The sequence below is a fragment of the Tamandua tetradactyla genome, chromosome 3, assembly GCF_023851605.1.
Source record: "Tamandua tetradactyla isolate mTamTet1 chromosome 3, mTamTet1.pri, whole genome shotgun sequence".
Classification (NCBI taxonomy): domain Eukaryota; kingdom Metazoa; phylum Chordata; class Mammalia; order Pilosa; family Myrmecophagidae; genus Tamandua; species Tamandua tetradactyla.
Genome location: NC_135329.1, coordinates 217,136,040 through 217,147,889, shown reverse-complemented (window position 1 = coordinate 217,147,889; position 11,850 = coordinate 217,136,040). Strand labels below are relative to the sequence as shown.

The 11,850-nt window shown below is 44.5% G+C and overlaps 1 pseudogene; it reads left to right on the top strand.

Annotated features, from left to right (window-relative positions):
- Positions 1-9,694: 9,694 nt before the first annotated feature.
- LOC143676668 (olfactory receptor 9S13-like) lies at positions 9,695-10,643 on the top strand (annotated as a pseudogene).
- The last annotated feature ends 1,207 nt before the right edge of the window (positions 10,644-11,850 follow it).

Below are 11,850 nucleotides of genomic sequence, written 5' to 3'. Positions count from 1 at the left end.
TGATTTCTCTAGCAATTTCTTCTTTGACCCACTCGTTGTTTAAGAGTGTGCTATTTAATCTGCATATATTTGTGAATGTTCTCATTCTTTGGTGGTTATTGACATCCAACTTCACCCATTGTATCAGAGAAACTGCTTTGAATAAGTTCAATGTTTTTAAATTTATAAAGAAATGTTTTTTCCCCATCATATGACCTACACTGGAGAATGTTCCATGAGCACTAGAGAAGAATGTATATCCTCATGCTTTGGGATTCAATGACCTATATATATCTGTTTGGTCTAATTCATTTATCAAGTTAGTTAACTTCTCTATTTCCTTGTTGATCTTCTCTCTGGTTGTTCTATCTATAGAGGAGTGTACTGTATTGAAATCTCCTACTACTATTGTTAAAACATCTATCACTCCTTTCAGTTTTGTCAATGTCTGTCTCATTTTCTTTGGAGCTCCTTGATTGGGAGCATAAACATTTATGATTGTTATATCTTCTTGGTGAATTGACCCTGTGATTAGTATATAGTGTCCTTCTTTGTCTCTTATGATGTCTTTACATTTAAAGTCTATTTTGTCTGAAATTAGTATAGCTACTCCTGCTTTCTTTCGGTTATGGCTTGAGTGGAAAATCTTTTTCCATCCTTTCACTTTCAATCTACTTGTATCCTTGTGTCTAAGATGAGTCTCTTGTAAGCAGCATATAGCTGGATTATGTTTTTTAATCCATTCTGCCAATCTGTACCTTTTAATTCATAAATTTAGTCCATTAGCATTCAAAGTTATTACTGAAAAGGCATTTCTTGAATCTACTATCTTATCTTTTGGATTTAATTTTCAGATCTATATATTCTTTTCCCTCTTTCTCTCCATATTCTCTAAATTATCCTTAGTGGTACTCCTCAATTCTTTGCCCTCCTCCAGACCTCCCTCTCCTGTCTTTTTTTCAGCTGGCAGGCCTCCTTTTAGTATTTCTTGGAGGGCCAGTCTCTTATTGATAAATTCTTTCAGGACTTCTTTGTGAAAACTTTAATCCCTCCCTCAATTTTGAAGGGCAATTTGGCTGGGTACAGAATTCTTGGCTGGAAGTCTTTCTCTTTCAGGATCTTAAATATATCATACTACTAACTTCTCACCTCCAGGGTGCTAGCTGAATAGCTATGTAGTATGTAGCAGATTGTTTTTCTCTTGCTGCTTTCAAGATTTTCTGGTTCTCTTCAACATTTGACAGACTGATTAGTATGTGTCTTGAAGAAGGCCTATTTGTATTTATTCTGTTTGGAGTTCATTGGTCTTCTTTGACCTGTATATTTATGTCCTTTATGAGGGTTGGGAAAATTTCCCCCATTATATCCACAGCTGCTTTTCCTCACCCTTTATTCTTCTTTTCTCCTTCTGGGGCATCAATGATTCTTATATGTGTGCACTTTATTTTGTCTGTCGTTTCCTTGAGATCCAATCCAAATTTTTCCATCTTTTTTGCCATTTGCTGTGTGAGTCTTCAAAGTCAGTTATCTTGTCCTCTATATCACTTATTCTTTCTTTTGTCTCTTCACATCTGGTGTTGTGTGCCTCAGGTATGTTTTTTATTTGGTCAACAAAGTCTTTAATCTCTGTGATATCTGCTATTTTTCTATTTATTCCTTCAAATTCCTCTTTATGCTCTTCTACTGCCTTTTTGATCTCCTTTATGTCATTTGCTATCCTACTTATTTTATTAAGTAAATTTGTATCAACATCTCTGATTAGTTATTCCAACATCTGTGTCTCCTTTGGGGTTTTAATTTAGTCATTAGGTTGGGCTATAGTTGTCTGCATTGTGATATGCTTAGTGATCTTCTGATGTCTTTGTGACATGTAAATATCTTGACTGATATATTTTGGGTATTGATTTCTTTCAGTAGTGTAAGGCCTTGTGTTTGTGTAATGGGTATACAGCAGGGAGCAAGGTACAGGGTGGAGCACTCAATGAGGTGATTTGTTTCAGGGTGGGTATAGGTGCAGGTTAAGAATGTTACACTGATGCTTCTGAACATGGGCACCCAGCAGCCAGAGATGAGGTAGCTGTGTGGGTGCACCAGTCTGGGGGGGGGGGCATAACCCTGGTGTACACTGATCTAAGGCACAGGGCCCTTTGTGCACATGTATAGAGCTATGGCGGTAAATCAGCATTATGCTTTCATGGATTGGGGGCAGATGTAACCTAGCTGCACAGGTCAGTACTTTCTCAGAGCAGGAAGTGTGGCTGAGGGCCTTGCACATGTATGGTTCTAAGAAAGCTGTAAACTGAGGTTCCTGGAGCTGAAACATGTGATTGAGGGTCTGTGCACATTCATGGGTCTAGTAGTGCTGTAAATTCATGAGCAGAGCTCAGGAAGGGGTAAGGCTGTGCCACATTATGGGCAGGGGTAGCCTAGGTATGGAGGTTAGTGCCTGCAGCCTTTATTCGGTGGCAACAGCCTACAGGAAGAAGGGAGGGGAAGGTAGTGCTTGGTAGGGTTGAAGGAGAGGTAGTTTGGGCTGCATTTGGAGCGGGGGATGGGGCAGCTATGTGCACTGAGGGTTGATGGATGGGGACGCCTGGAGTGCAGAGAATGGGAGCGTGTGAAGGGGTTCAGGTGTGTGAGGAGTAGGGTGAGTCGCGAGTCATGGGGCTGAGGTGGTGAGGGTATCACACCCAAGGAATGCAGCCTGACTTACTTCTTAGTCCCTGGCTTCCATCCATGCACTCCCGCAGGCTCCACGCCTCCACACCTTTGCAGCAGACTCCAGCTTTCCCCTGTCAGGTCCTCAGCTTCTGCAACCAGGGCTGCCCTATGTGGTGCAGAAAGCACTCCCAGGTTAGCTGCACTTCCAAATCACCGCCTCAGTCGCCCTCCTGTCCCTTCTATAACTTTTTAGTGGAGCAAGGCTAATTTCACACTACTCTGTTTGGCCATTTTCCCAGAAGTACCTTACTTCCTCTTTCGTAAAGGGTTTTAATTAACTGACTTCCATGTCTCCTTCTACGAGCATTGTGTTTCATTTGCTGTTCTATCTTAGCTTCTTAGACTAGAAGTTTTCATCAGTGGATTTCAACCATCCTCCATTCAAACCTATGCAATTAACAAATTAAATTTCACTCTAACTCAAACAACTACATTCCAAGGCATTATTATTCTTGTCATTAATTCATAGACTTCTATATTCTTGTGATGATTTTTGACTCGTGGTGCTTCTTAAAAGTTTACTGCTTAACTTGTAAACTTTTATGGGGTGTGGTCATTATCATTATGCTACTCATGTCTACTATAACTCTGTGGAGTCAAGAAACATACTTTCCGTATGATAAAATGTCTCTTGATGGTTTTTATGTTATAGTTTACTAATGCTCCATGTGTTTCTGGTGAACGTATATCCTTTTGTTCCCAGATGGGTTCTAATAAGGTCTATTTCTTGATAGTTGCATTCACATCTTCCTTGTCTGCTAAGTTTATTAATTACTGCATCACATGTAGTTTAAACTATGTTTCAGATGTATGCATTCCTTCTTTAACTCTGCCAGATTTTTGTTTATTATATTTTAAATCTCTATTATTAGTTAACATTTTATTGTGAAATATAACATCTATACAGAAAAGGGATAAATTTCAAAGTTCAATTTAACAACTATTTACAGGGTAAATTTCAAAGTATACTATGGGTTATAGTTCCAAAGTTCCAAGAATTTCCTTTTGGCAGCTCTAATACATTAGAAACTAAGAAGAAATATCTATATAATGATTCAGTAGTCATAATCATTTGTTAAATGCTAACCTCTCTGTTATAACTCCTCTCTTTCATTTGATCATTCTCCCAATCCTCAGGGATATTTGGGCAATGACAACTCTAACTTTCTCATGCTGAAAAGGGTGTTGAAATATGCAATTGGTTGATGTTCTGGTACAGCCTGTACTTCCAAGTTTCAAGGCTTATCTAACATAGGAATAATCTGGAGGTTTTAAGTTTCTGAAAAGCAAACTTAAGTGAAACTTTTATAGAGTCTTAAAGGCCTAGGTTTTCAGAAACACTGTTGTTTTAAGCTTGGCACACCATGGCAGTTTGTACTATCTGGGGGAAGGTTGCATAAAAGTAACCTCCAGAATGACCTTTCAACTGTATTTGAAATCTCTAAGCCACTGAAAACTTATTTTGTTACATTTAAATTCCTTTTTATGGTCAAGAAAGCATTCTAAATCCCACAATGCCAGGGCCAGGCTTGTCTCACATAGTGGGGAGGGTCATGAAATTTTGTGCAGAATTTGGCTTAGAGAGAGAGAGGCCACATCTCAGCAACGAAAAGGTTCTCTGAGGGTAACTCTTAGGCATGATTACAAGTAAGATTAGCTTCATCATAACAGAAATAAGTTTAATGAGGGCAAACCTCAAGATCAAGGACTTGGCTTGTTAAATTAGGAGTCCCCAAAGCTTAAGAGAGCATCAGGAATTTCCCAGGTGGGGAAATAATAGTTTCATACATTTTTCTCCAGCTCCTTGTGAGACTTTGCAAATACTTTTTTATTATCTGTCTAAATTACTCTTGAATGCAGCATGGTATTACATTAAGCTATAGTGAATCACCAGACTTCATTCCATATTCGGGCTCCGTGTCCTTACTCTCAATTTTAGACCATTTTCATTGCTCCAGAGTAACAGATACACACAGCCACACAAAAGAGAAAACCCCAAACACCCCAAGTCCTTATCCCCCACACCCAATCATTTACCCATAGAATTGGTGTGGTGCTAGTAAGGTGTTGCTGTTAAACATACTCTCAGCATGAAACAGGTAGTTTTCCCATATACCACTCTGTTATTAACTCTTTATATAAGTGACTTACATTTGAAGCAGTTCATGCAAGAACTTATTTATATTTGCAGTGTTAATTGGTAAGATACTTGATTTTAGATGACCGTTTTTAATCATAATCATATTCGAAAGGCATTGTTAATTATAATCCTGATAATGAACTACCATCACCTCTATCCATTACCAAACATATAAGATCAACCACATTAACAATGTTGTACAGATTAAGTAAGTACTCCCCCTTCTCTAGCTTTTGTCTATGTCTAAGTCCCCTATGTCCTACATTTTAAGGCTCTGAGTTTACATTTTCTAGAGGGCTCATATGAGTGAAAACATACAGTGTCAAACCTTTTGTGTCTGGCTTATTTCAGTCAGCATTATGCATTCAAGTTTCATCCATGTTGTTGCATAAATCTGGACCTTATTCCTGCACTAAATTCCATCATATGTATATACCACAGTTTGTTCATTTACTCATCTGTTGATGGACATTTGGATTGTTTCCAGCTTTTAGTAGTTGTGAATAATGCTGCTATGAACACTGCTGTGCAAATGTCTGTCCCTGTCACTGTTTTCAGACCTTCTGGGTATACACTAAATAGTGGGATTGCCAGGTCATAGGGCAACTGGACACTTTGTTTTCTGAGAAATTGCCAAACTGTCTTCTACAGTGACTAAACCATTTTACATTCCCACCACCAGTGCATATGTGTTCCATTTTCTCCACATCCTGCCAATATTTATGATTTCCTGATTGTTGAATAGTGGTCATTGTTATAGGTGTGAGATGATGACTCAAAGTGGTTTTGATTTGCGTTTCCCTAATAGGCAAGGAAGATGAACATATTTTCATGTGTTTTTTAGCCATTTGTATTTCCTCTTTAGAAAAATGCCTATTCTTATCTTTGGCCTATTTTATAATTGAGTTCTTTGTGCTTTTGTTGTTGAGTAGTAGGATTTCTTTATGTACATTTAACGCTTATGAGGTATATGGTTTCTAAATATTTTCTTTCATTGAATCAGCTGCTTTTTCACAAAGTCTTTTGCAGCACAGAGGTTTTCAGTTTTGAGGAATTCTCATTTGTCTATCTTTTCTTTTTGTGCTTGGTATTGGGTGAAAGGTCAAGAACCTCTTCCTATTACTAGGTCTTGATGATGTTTCCCTTTATCATCTTCTAGAAGTTCTATGGTACTAGCTTCTATATTTAGATCTTTGATCTACATTTTGTTCATTTTTGTAGACAGTGTGAGGTAGGGGTTGTTTTCCCTTTCTTGGGTATGGATATCCAGTTATCCATGCACCAATGATTGAACAGACTCTTCTGTCCCCATTCAATGGATTTGGGGGTCCTTATCAAAAATCAATTGATCATAGATCTGTGGGAATATTTCCAAACTCTCAATTTGAATCCATTGATCAGCATCTTGTGCCGCTATCACACTGTTTATTATAAGTGAATTTCAGATTTATACAGCAATTGGTTGAATGAACAATACTGCACTATGAAATGCTCCTGTTCATGGATTGAGCATTAACTACAGTGTGCCCACGCAAAGACACATAAGACATGTGAAGATGTGAAAATTAAAGCTCTGTCATAGAAAGGTGAGCACTGAGTTTTGTCAAATAAAACTCCAAATGCAAAGCTCATCAATGCTCTCATGCAGTTTTTAAAAAATGCATCAAGCCCACTGCATGAGCATGCAGACACACATCCGGGAATATACACAGCTGATTCCTAAGGTGAAGGATTTTATAGGGTTAAAGGTAAGAGTACTCCTTTTTCATTTCATCACTTCCTAATTCCTTGAATTTCTTCAAGCATCATTTGCTATGAACTTTCACAACTAAAGAAATTTAAGGAAATGGAAAGAACAACAAAATAAGAACTGAAAGGGAACCTAGAGCAGTCTTCTATGATGCTCTAATTGCAAAAAGGAAAGTGATTTCCAACAAATGTGTGACCCAGGAGGAGAAGCACAACTGTGGTAAGGCAAGCAGTCCTGCTAAGACAAGACAATTGTCCCCTTGCAGCCCCATCCTCACACCACCAGGATGAGGTGGAGCAGGGGAGCAGGAGGGGATCCAGGGCAAAGACCCCATGATGGGGCCCCTGGGACCCCCTACTTGTCAGCACTTTGTCTGGTGGCACCTGCAGTGTCCCCTGAAGTCACCACACTTCCAGGCTGGACATCTATATCATCAGACAAGCCTTGACAACAGGGCTGCGCTTCTGGGACCCAGGGAGTTGGCAGCTCCAAGGCCTGGCAAGGGATGTATTCTCCCCTAATTGGTCCTGTGAGGCCCTGAGTCCCAGCTGTGCAGTGGGAGAAAATCTTCCCAGCAGAGTGACCCCAAAGTGCAGGAGACTCAACAAGGCACCCAGGCTGTAGGGAGGAGGTGGACCTGAAGAGCTGAGCTGAGGAGCAGCCCTCCTGCTGCCACCAAAGACCCAGACAGGGTCCTGCATCCAGAAGCTGAACCCACCAGACCTGACTCTCACTGAGACTCAGGGACACGCAAATGCCCCTTCCCCCATCACTTCACTGCTGAGGTGACCAGGGCACACATGGAGAGACTAAAGGTCTTCATTGTCGGCTGTGCTGTCATCGCACAGACCAGGGGTCAGGAGCACAGACCACCTTGGAGCACAGGTCCTGGCTGTGACCCTGCATGAATGCTGACTGTCATGTGGAGAAGGTAAGGTCAAGGCACCACTGCCAGGTCAGCCAGGAGTTGAGACAGGCCTTGAGTACAGGGAGGTGGCAGGGCTGGGGTAGACAGTAGGCACTCAGCAGTTGCTCTCTGCAGGTGAGCTGAAGCTGAACCTTGGTGTCAGTGCCCTGGGACATGACCCCTCACACTCACCTGGGACAGCACTTTGTGATGGTTCAGTACGGGTCCTGTCCAGTGGGTCTGTGCAGGAAAGTCTGCTTCTCACAGCTCTCCCCTGGGGCTACACTGCCGGGAACAGGCAGCTCACTGTCCTAGAGCAGTCAGGGAGGATGACAGGGGATGAGGTCATGACAAGCTCCCAGGTCACAGATCCCGGCTCCACTGCCAGCTGCTGGCTGAGTGGATCCTGGATTTGGTACTCAGCCTGCCAGCGGGACCCCAGCTTGTTTCCCCTGGATGGAAATTCCTATCTCGTTTCAGCATCTCATGCAGACAACTTAGGTAGATACTATTCTGATGTGCTCAGTGTTTGTCAAGAATAACTGTTGAGAAAGAACAAAATAATGAAACTGAAAACCTTGTGGTCACAATGAAGGACTATGATAATAGCGATGGTGTTGGACAGACGGGATCGTCTGTACCACTGTTTGCCAGCGGGCATGGGGGTGCCCAGGAGGTGCCGACAGCTGTGCCCACCAGCCCCACGTCATCCCAGCGTGACTGCCATGAGTGTGCAGGGCAGAGCCCTCTGACCCCTCCTTCACCCTGGCAGTCCTGCAGCTGCACATGTCCAGGCAGGGCCCAGTGTCCAGGCTGCCTTGGCCTGAGCATCACGGGGTCTTGCTCCTAAGCTCAAGGCATTGAGGGAAGCTCTCCTAGGAGAGGACCATGGCTGAGCCTTGCTTTGCTCTGCACCCATTTCTGTTGGAGTATCTGGGTTCTCCGTGAACAGGCTGAGACAGCTTGAGCTGAGGGGATGCAGGCAAGAAGGAACTGGAGGGCAACCCCTGCACCATGCGCCCTTGAATCCCCCACTCACTGGGAACTCACTCCTCCCAGGCAGCCTCTTCCTACTGGAGCTCAGACACTGGGGGTCTGTGTTACGCCCTGAGGTCTGTCTCCCTCTCAGCTCTGTGCTTCCCCAGTTCTTCTCCTTGGGAGTGTGGGATTTGGGACTCCCTCCCCAGTATCTGACACTATCAGTCACCTGCGAACACGTGTTTTCAATACCCAGCCCCCTGCTGGTCTCTGCAGTGGCCCATGCTGTGACCAGACATGGAGGAAGAAAAAGTTCAGTAGAGTCCAGACGGGACTAGGCAGAATAGAGACTCTGGTTAGCAGTAGGAAGGGCGGGACCTGCTGGAGGCCTCCAGACCAGTGAGGAATGCAGAAGAGAATGGAAGTCAGCTGATGGGTGGCAGAAAGGAGGGCATTCCACCCTCCAGGAGTTCCACTGCTCCCTCTCCTGCTCTGCTAAGACCGGGGGAGCCTGTCCCTTTTACATGAGAAACTGGGGGAAACACCTCAAGGTCCACAAGGAGGCAAGGTACTTGCGGATGGAGTGCCAGCTAGCTCAGCCACAGAATGACAGACACGGAGATGGAGCGCAGAGACCTGCAGGGAGAGAGAGGCAGCCCGAACCCCTGAGGGCAGAGTAAACACTGGTGAGTGGAGGTTCTGCTTCTTCCAGCCCAGCCTCATGATATAATCAGCACATGGCATGATGCTGGTGGAGAGGAGACAGTCCATGGGCATTACCTGGGTTAATGAACTAGGAACATGGTGTGGACAGCACAAGACCAACTGCATGTGCAAACCCAGGCATGGACCTGAGGAAGGGGCACCACTCACGGGGATGGGAGAACGTCCAGAGCTGAAGAAAGAGGGAGACTTAAATGCCGTCCTTACACCATAAGCTCAGCTGTGCTAGACATCACTGCATCCTCAGTGCAACATCTCAGACTCCTGTGGAGTGAGGGCCCTGTGCATATTTATGATTTAATTAAATGACAAAACGTTTCCCTTTTCAGGCAACTCGGAGCTCATTTTGAAGCAAACGGACACTGTCATTCTTCTGGTCAATGAGAAACAAGACACTGATGGCACCAGGGCTGCAGGTACGTGGGAAAGTCCAATCATGAGTTCTCCCTCCTGCTGTCCCCTGCCTCTCCTCTGACACCGTGTCCTGGCTCAGGCCATGCCACCCCACAGAAATGGAAACCTCTCAGGGGCCTCCTGACAGGGGTTCGTGCTGGTGGGATTTGAGGGTGGCCCTGAGTCTCAGGCCCTACTCTTTGCTGTGTTCCTGACCCTATACATGGTCACCATCCTGGGGAACCTCACCATGATTGTGGTCTTCATCCTGGACACCCGCCTCTACTGCCCCATGTACTTCTTCCTCAAGAACCTGTCCTTCCTGGACCTGTGCTACTCGTCTGTCATCACCCCCAATGCCTCCAGCAACTTCTTCTCCTCCACCAAGCTCATCACCTTTGTAGGCTGCGCCACCCAGCTTTTCTTCTTCTCTCTCCTGGTTACCACTGAAGGCTTCCTGCTGGCTGTCATGGCCTATGACTGCATCATGGCCATCTGCAGTCCCCTGCGCTACCCATCGCCATGCACCCCATGGCCTGCACCCGCCTGGTCTGGGCTCCTACTGTGTAGGCTGCCTCAACTCCATTGTGCAGGCCAGCTTCACATTCCACCTCCTGTTCTGCAGCTCCCGCTGCATCGACCACTTCTTCTGTGATGTGCCACCCCTGCTTCAGCTCGCCTGTGCTGTCACAACCCTCAATGAGCCGGTCATGTTTGGATTCTGTGGGCTCATCATTGTGGGCACCACACTCGTGGTCCTTGTGTCCTATGGCTACATCACCATGACCATCCTGAGGATGCGCTCCACAGCTGGGTGACGGAAGGTCTTCTCCACCTGTGGCTGCCAAATGACCGCAGTTTTCCTGTTCTATGGGACTGTCTTTGTCATGTATGCCCAGCTGGGAGCTGTGCAGTCCATGGAGCAGGGCAAAGTGGTGTCCATCCTCTACACCCTGGTCATCCCGATGCTCAACCCCCTCATCTACATTCTGTGGAACAAGGACGTGAAGGAGGCCCTGAGGAGGCTCAACCAGAAACATGGGGTCACGTGAGGATGGGGGCCAGGTATAGATAGTGTCCTGAGGACAGAAGGGGAGACTCAGCAAGCACAGGGGGTTGTTGGAGAAGTCCATCTATCCATACATTCCACACTTCTTGACAGCATTAGGGACAGAATTTACAGTGATAAGGGATGTTCTTTGTCACTAGAAAACACATGATCCTGCTCTGGAGCAATGATGAAAATCTTTGGAGGTTTGGCCAGAGTGGGCACAGTCATGAGCAGAATGTGAGGCCACACATGGGAAACTCTTCCTCATGCACTAGGGCACCGGGTGGATGGACATGCTCTATCCCCTTCTATTAGTCCATGCTGATATCGTGTAATCATGTGGTCAGGAAATAACCCCAGGTGTACCATACGTAGGAACATCAGAGACAAAGCCTGTTCTAACCAAGTGATAACTGGGGAAGTTCCTCCATGGTTCTTTCCTCTCACCCCATCAGATGTGCTTCTACCTCATCCTTTCATTCCCTGAGTCAGGCTGAAGCCCTCCAGCAGCCACACAAGGAGCCTGTCCTCCTGCTTCAGATGCTTGTCCCAAGGCTTGCTATGGGATTTTCCCTAAAGAACTAGCAGGCTTCTGAAAACCCAAACACAACACCTTGGGTGCTTTCCATTCCAAGTTCAATGGAAACTTTAACCCAGATGGACAGGAGATGATATCTGGCTACTTGAAGCCATGACAAATGTTGTTTTGCCACTACAAGCACCTCAGAGTATGGATGGACTTTAGGTTATTACAACATAAAGAAGAGGAGAAGAAGGTAGATATGAGGCACCTGAATTACCCTGGCCAAAGGCCTAACTCCTTAGCCTCCAGGCTTCTCCAAATTCCATGTGCTCCTTGTGGGTTTCCCTTCTGTCTGATGAGGTCCATCCTCTTTTCACAGATTAAGAATCCATTTGGATAATCTGTTGTGGGTGTGGTTGATGGTTTGCACATTTTGTTTTACTTTGCCCTTCACCATTGCTATATTGATTTGTCACACTTCATTAGATATTCTGGATATGAGCACTTTATTGATTATGTAAATTTCAAAATCGACTTCCATGTTGTGGAATAGGCTGACATGGTTTGCAATCATGCACAAAGATGCCTGCAGCCTCAGTGGCGTGTGATTAATATGTAAATTTATGAGATTGAGGAAAATGTGTTTATCTTTCTATTCAGGAATTGACTCAGTGAAAAAAGACCA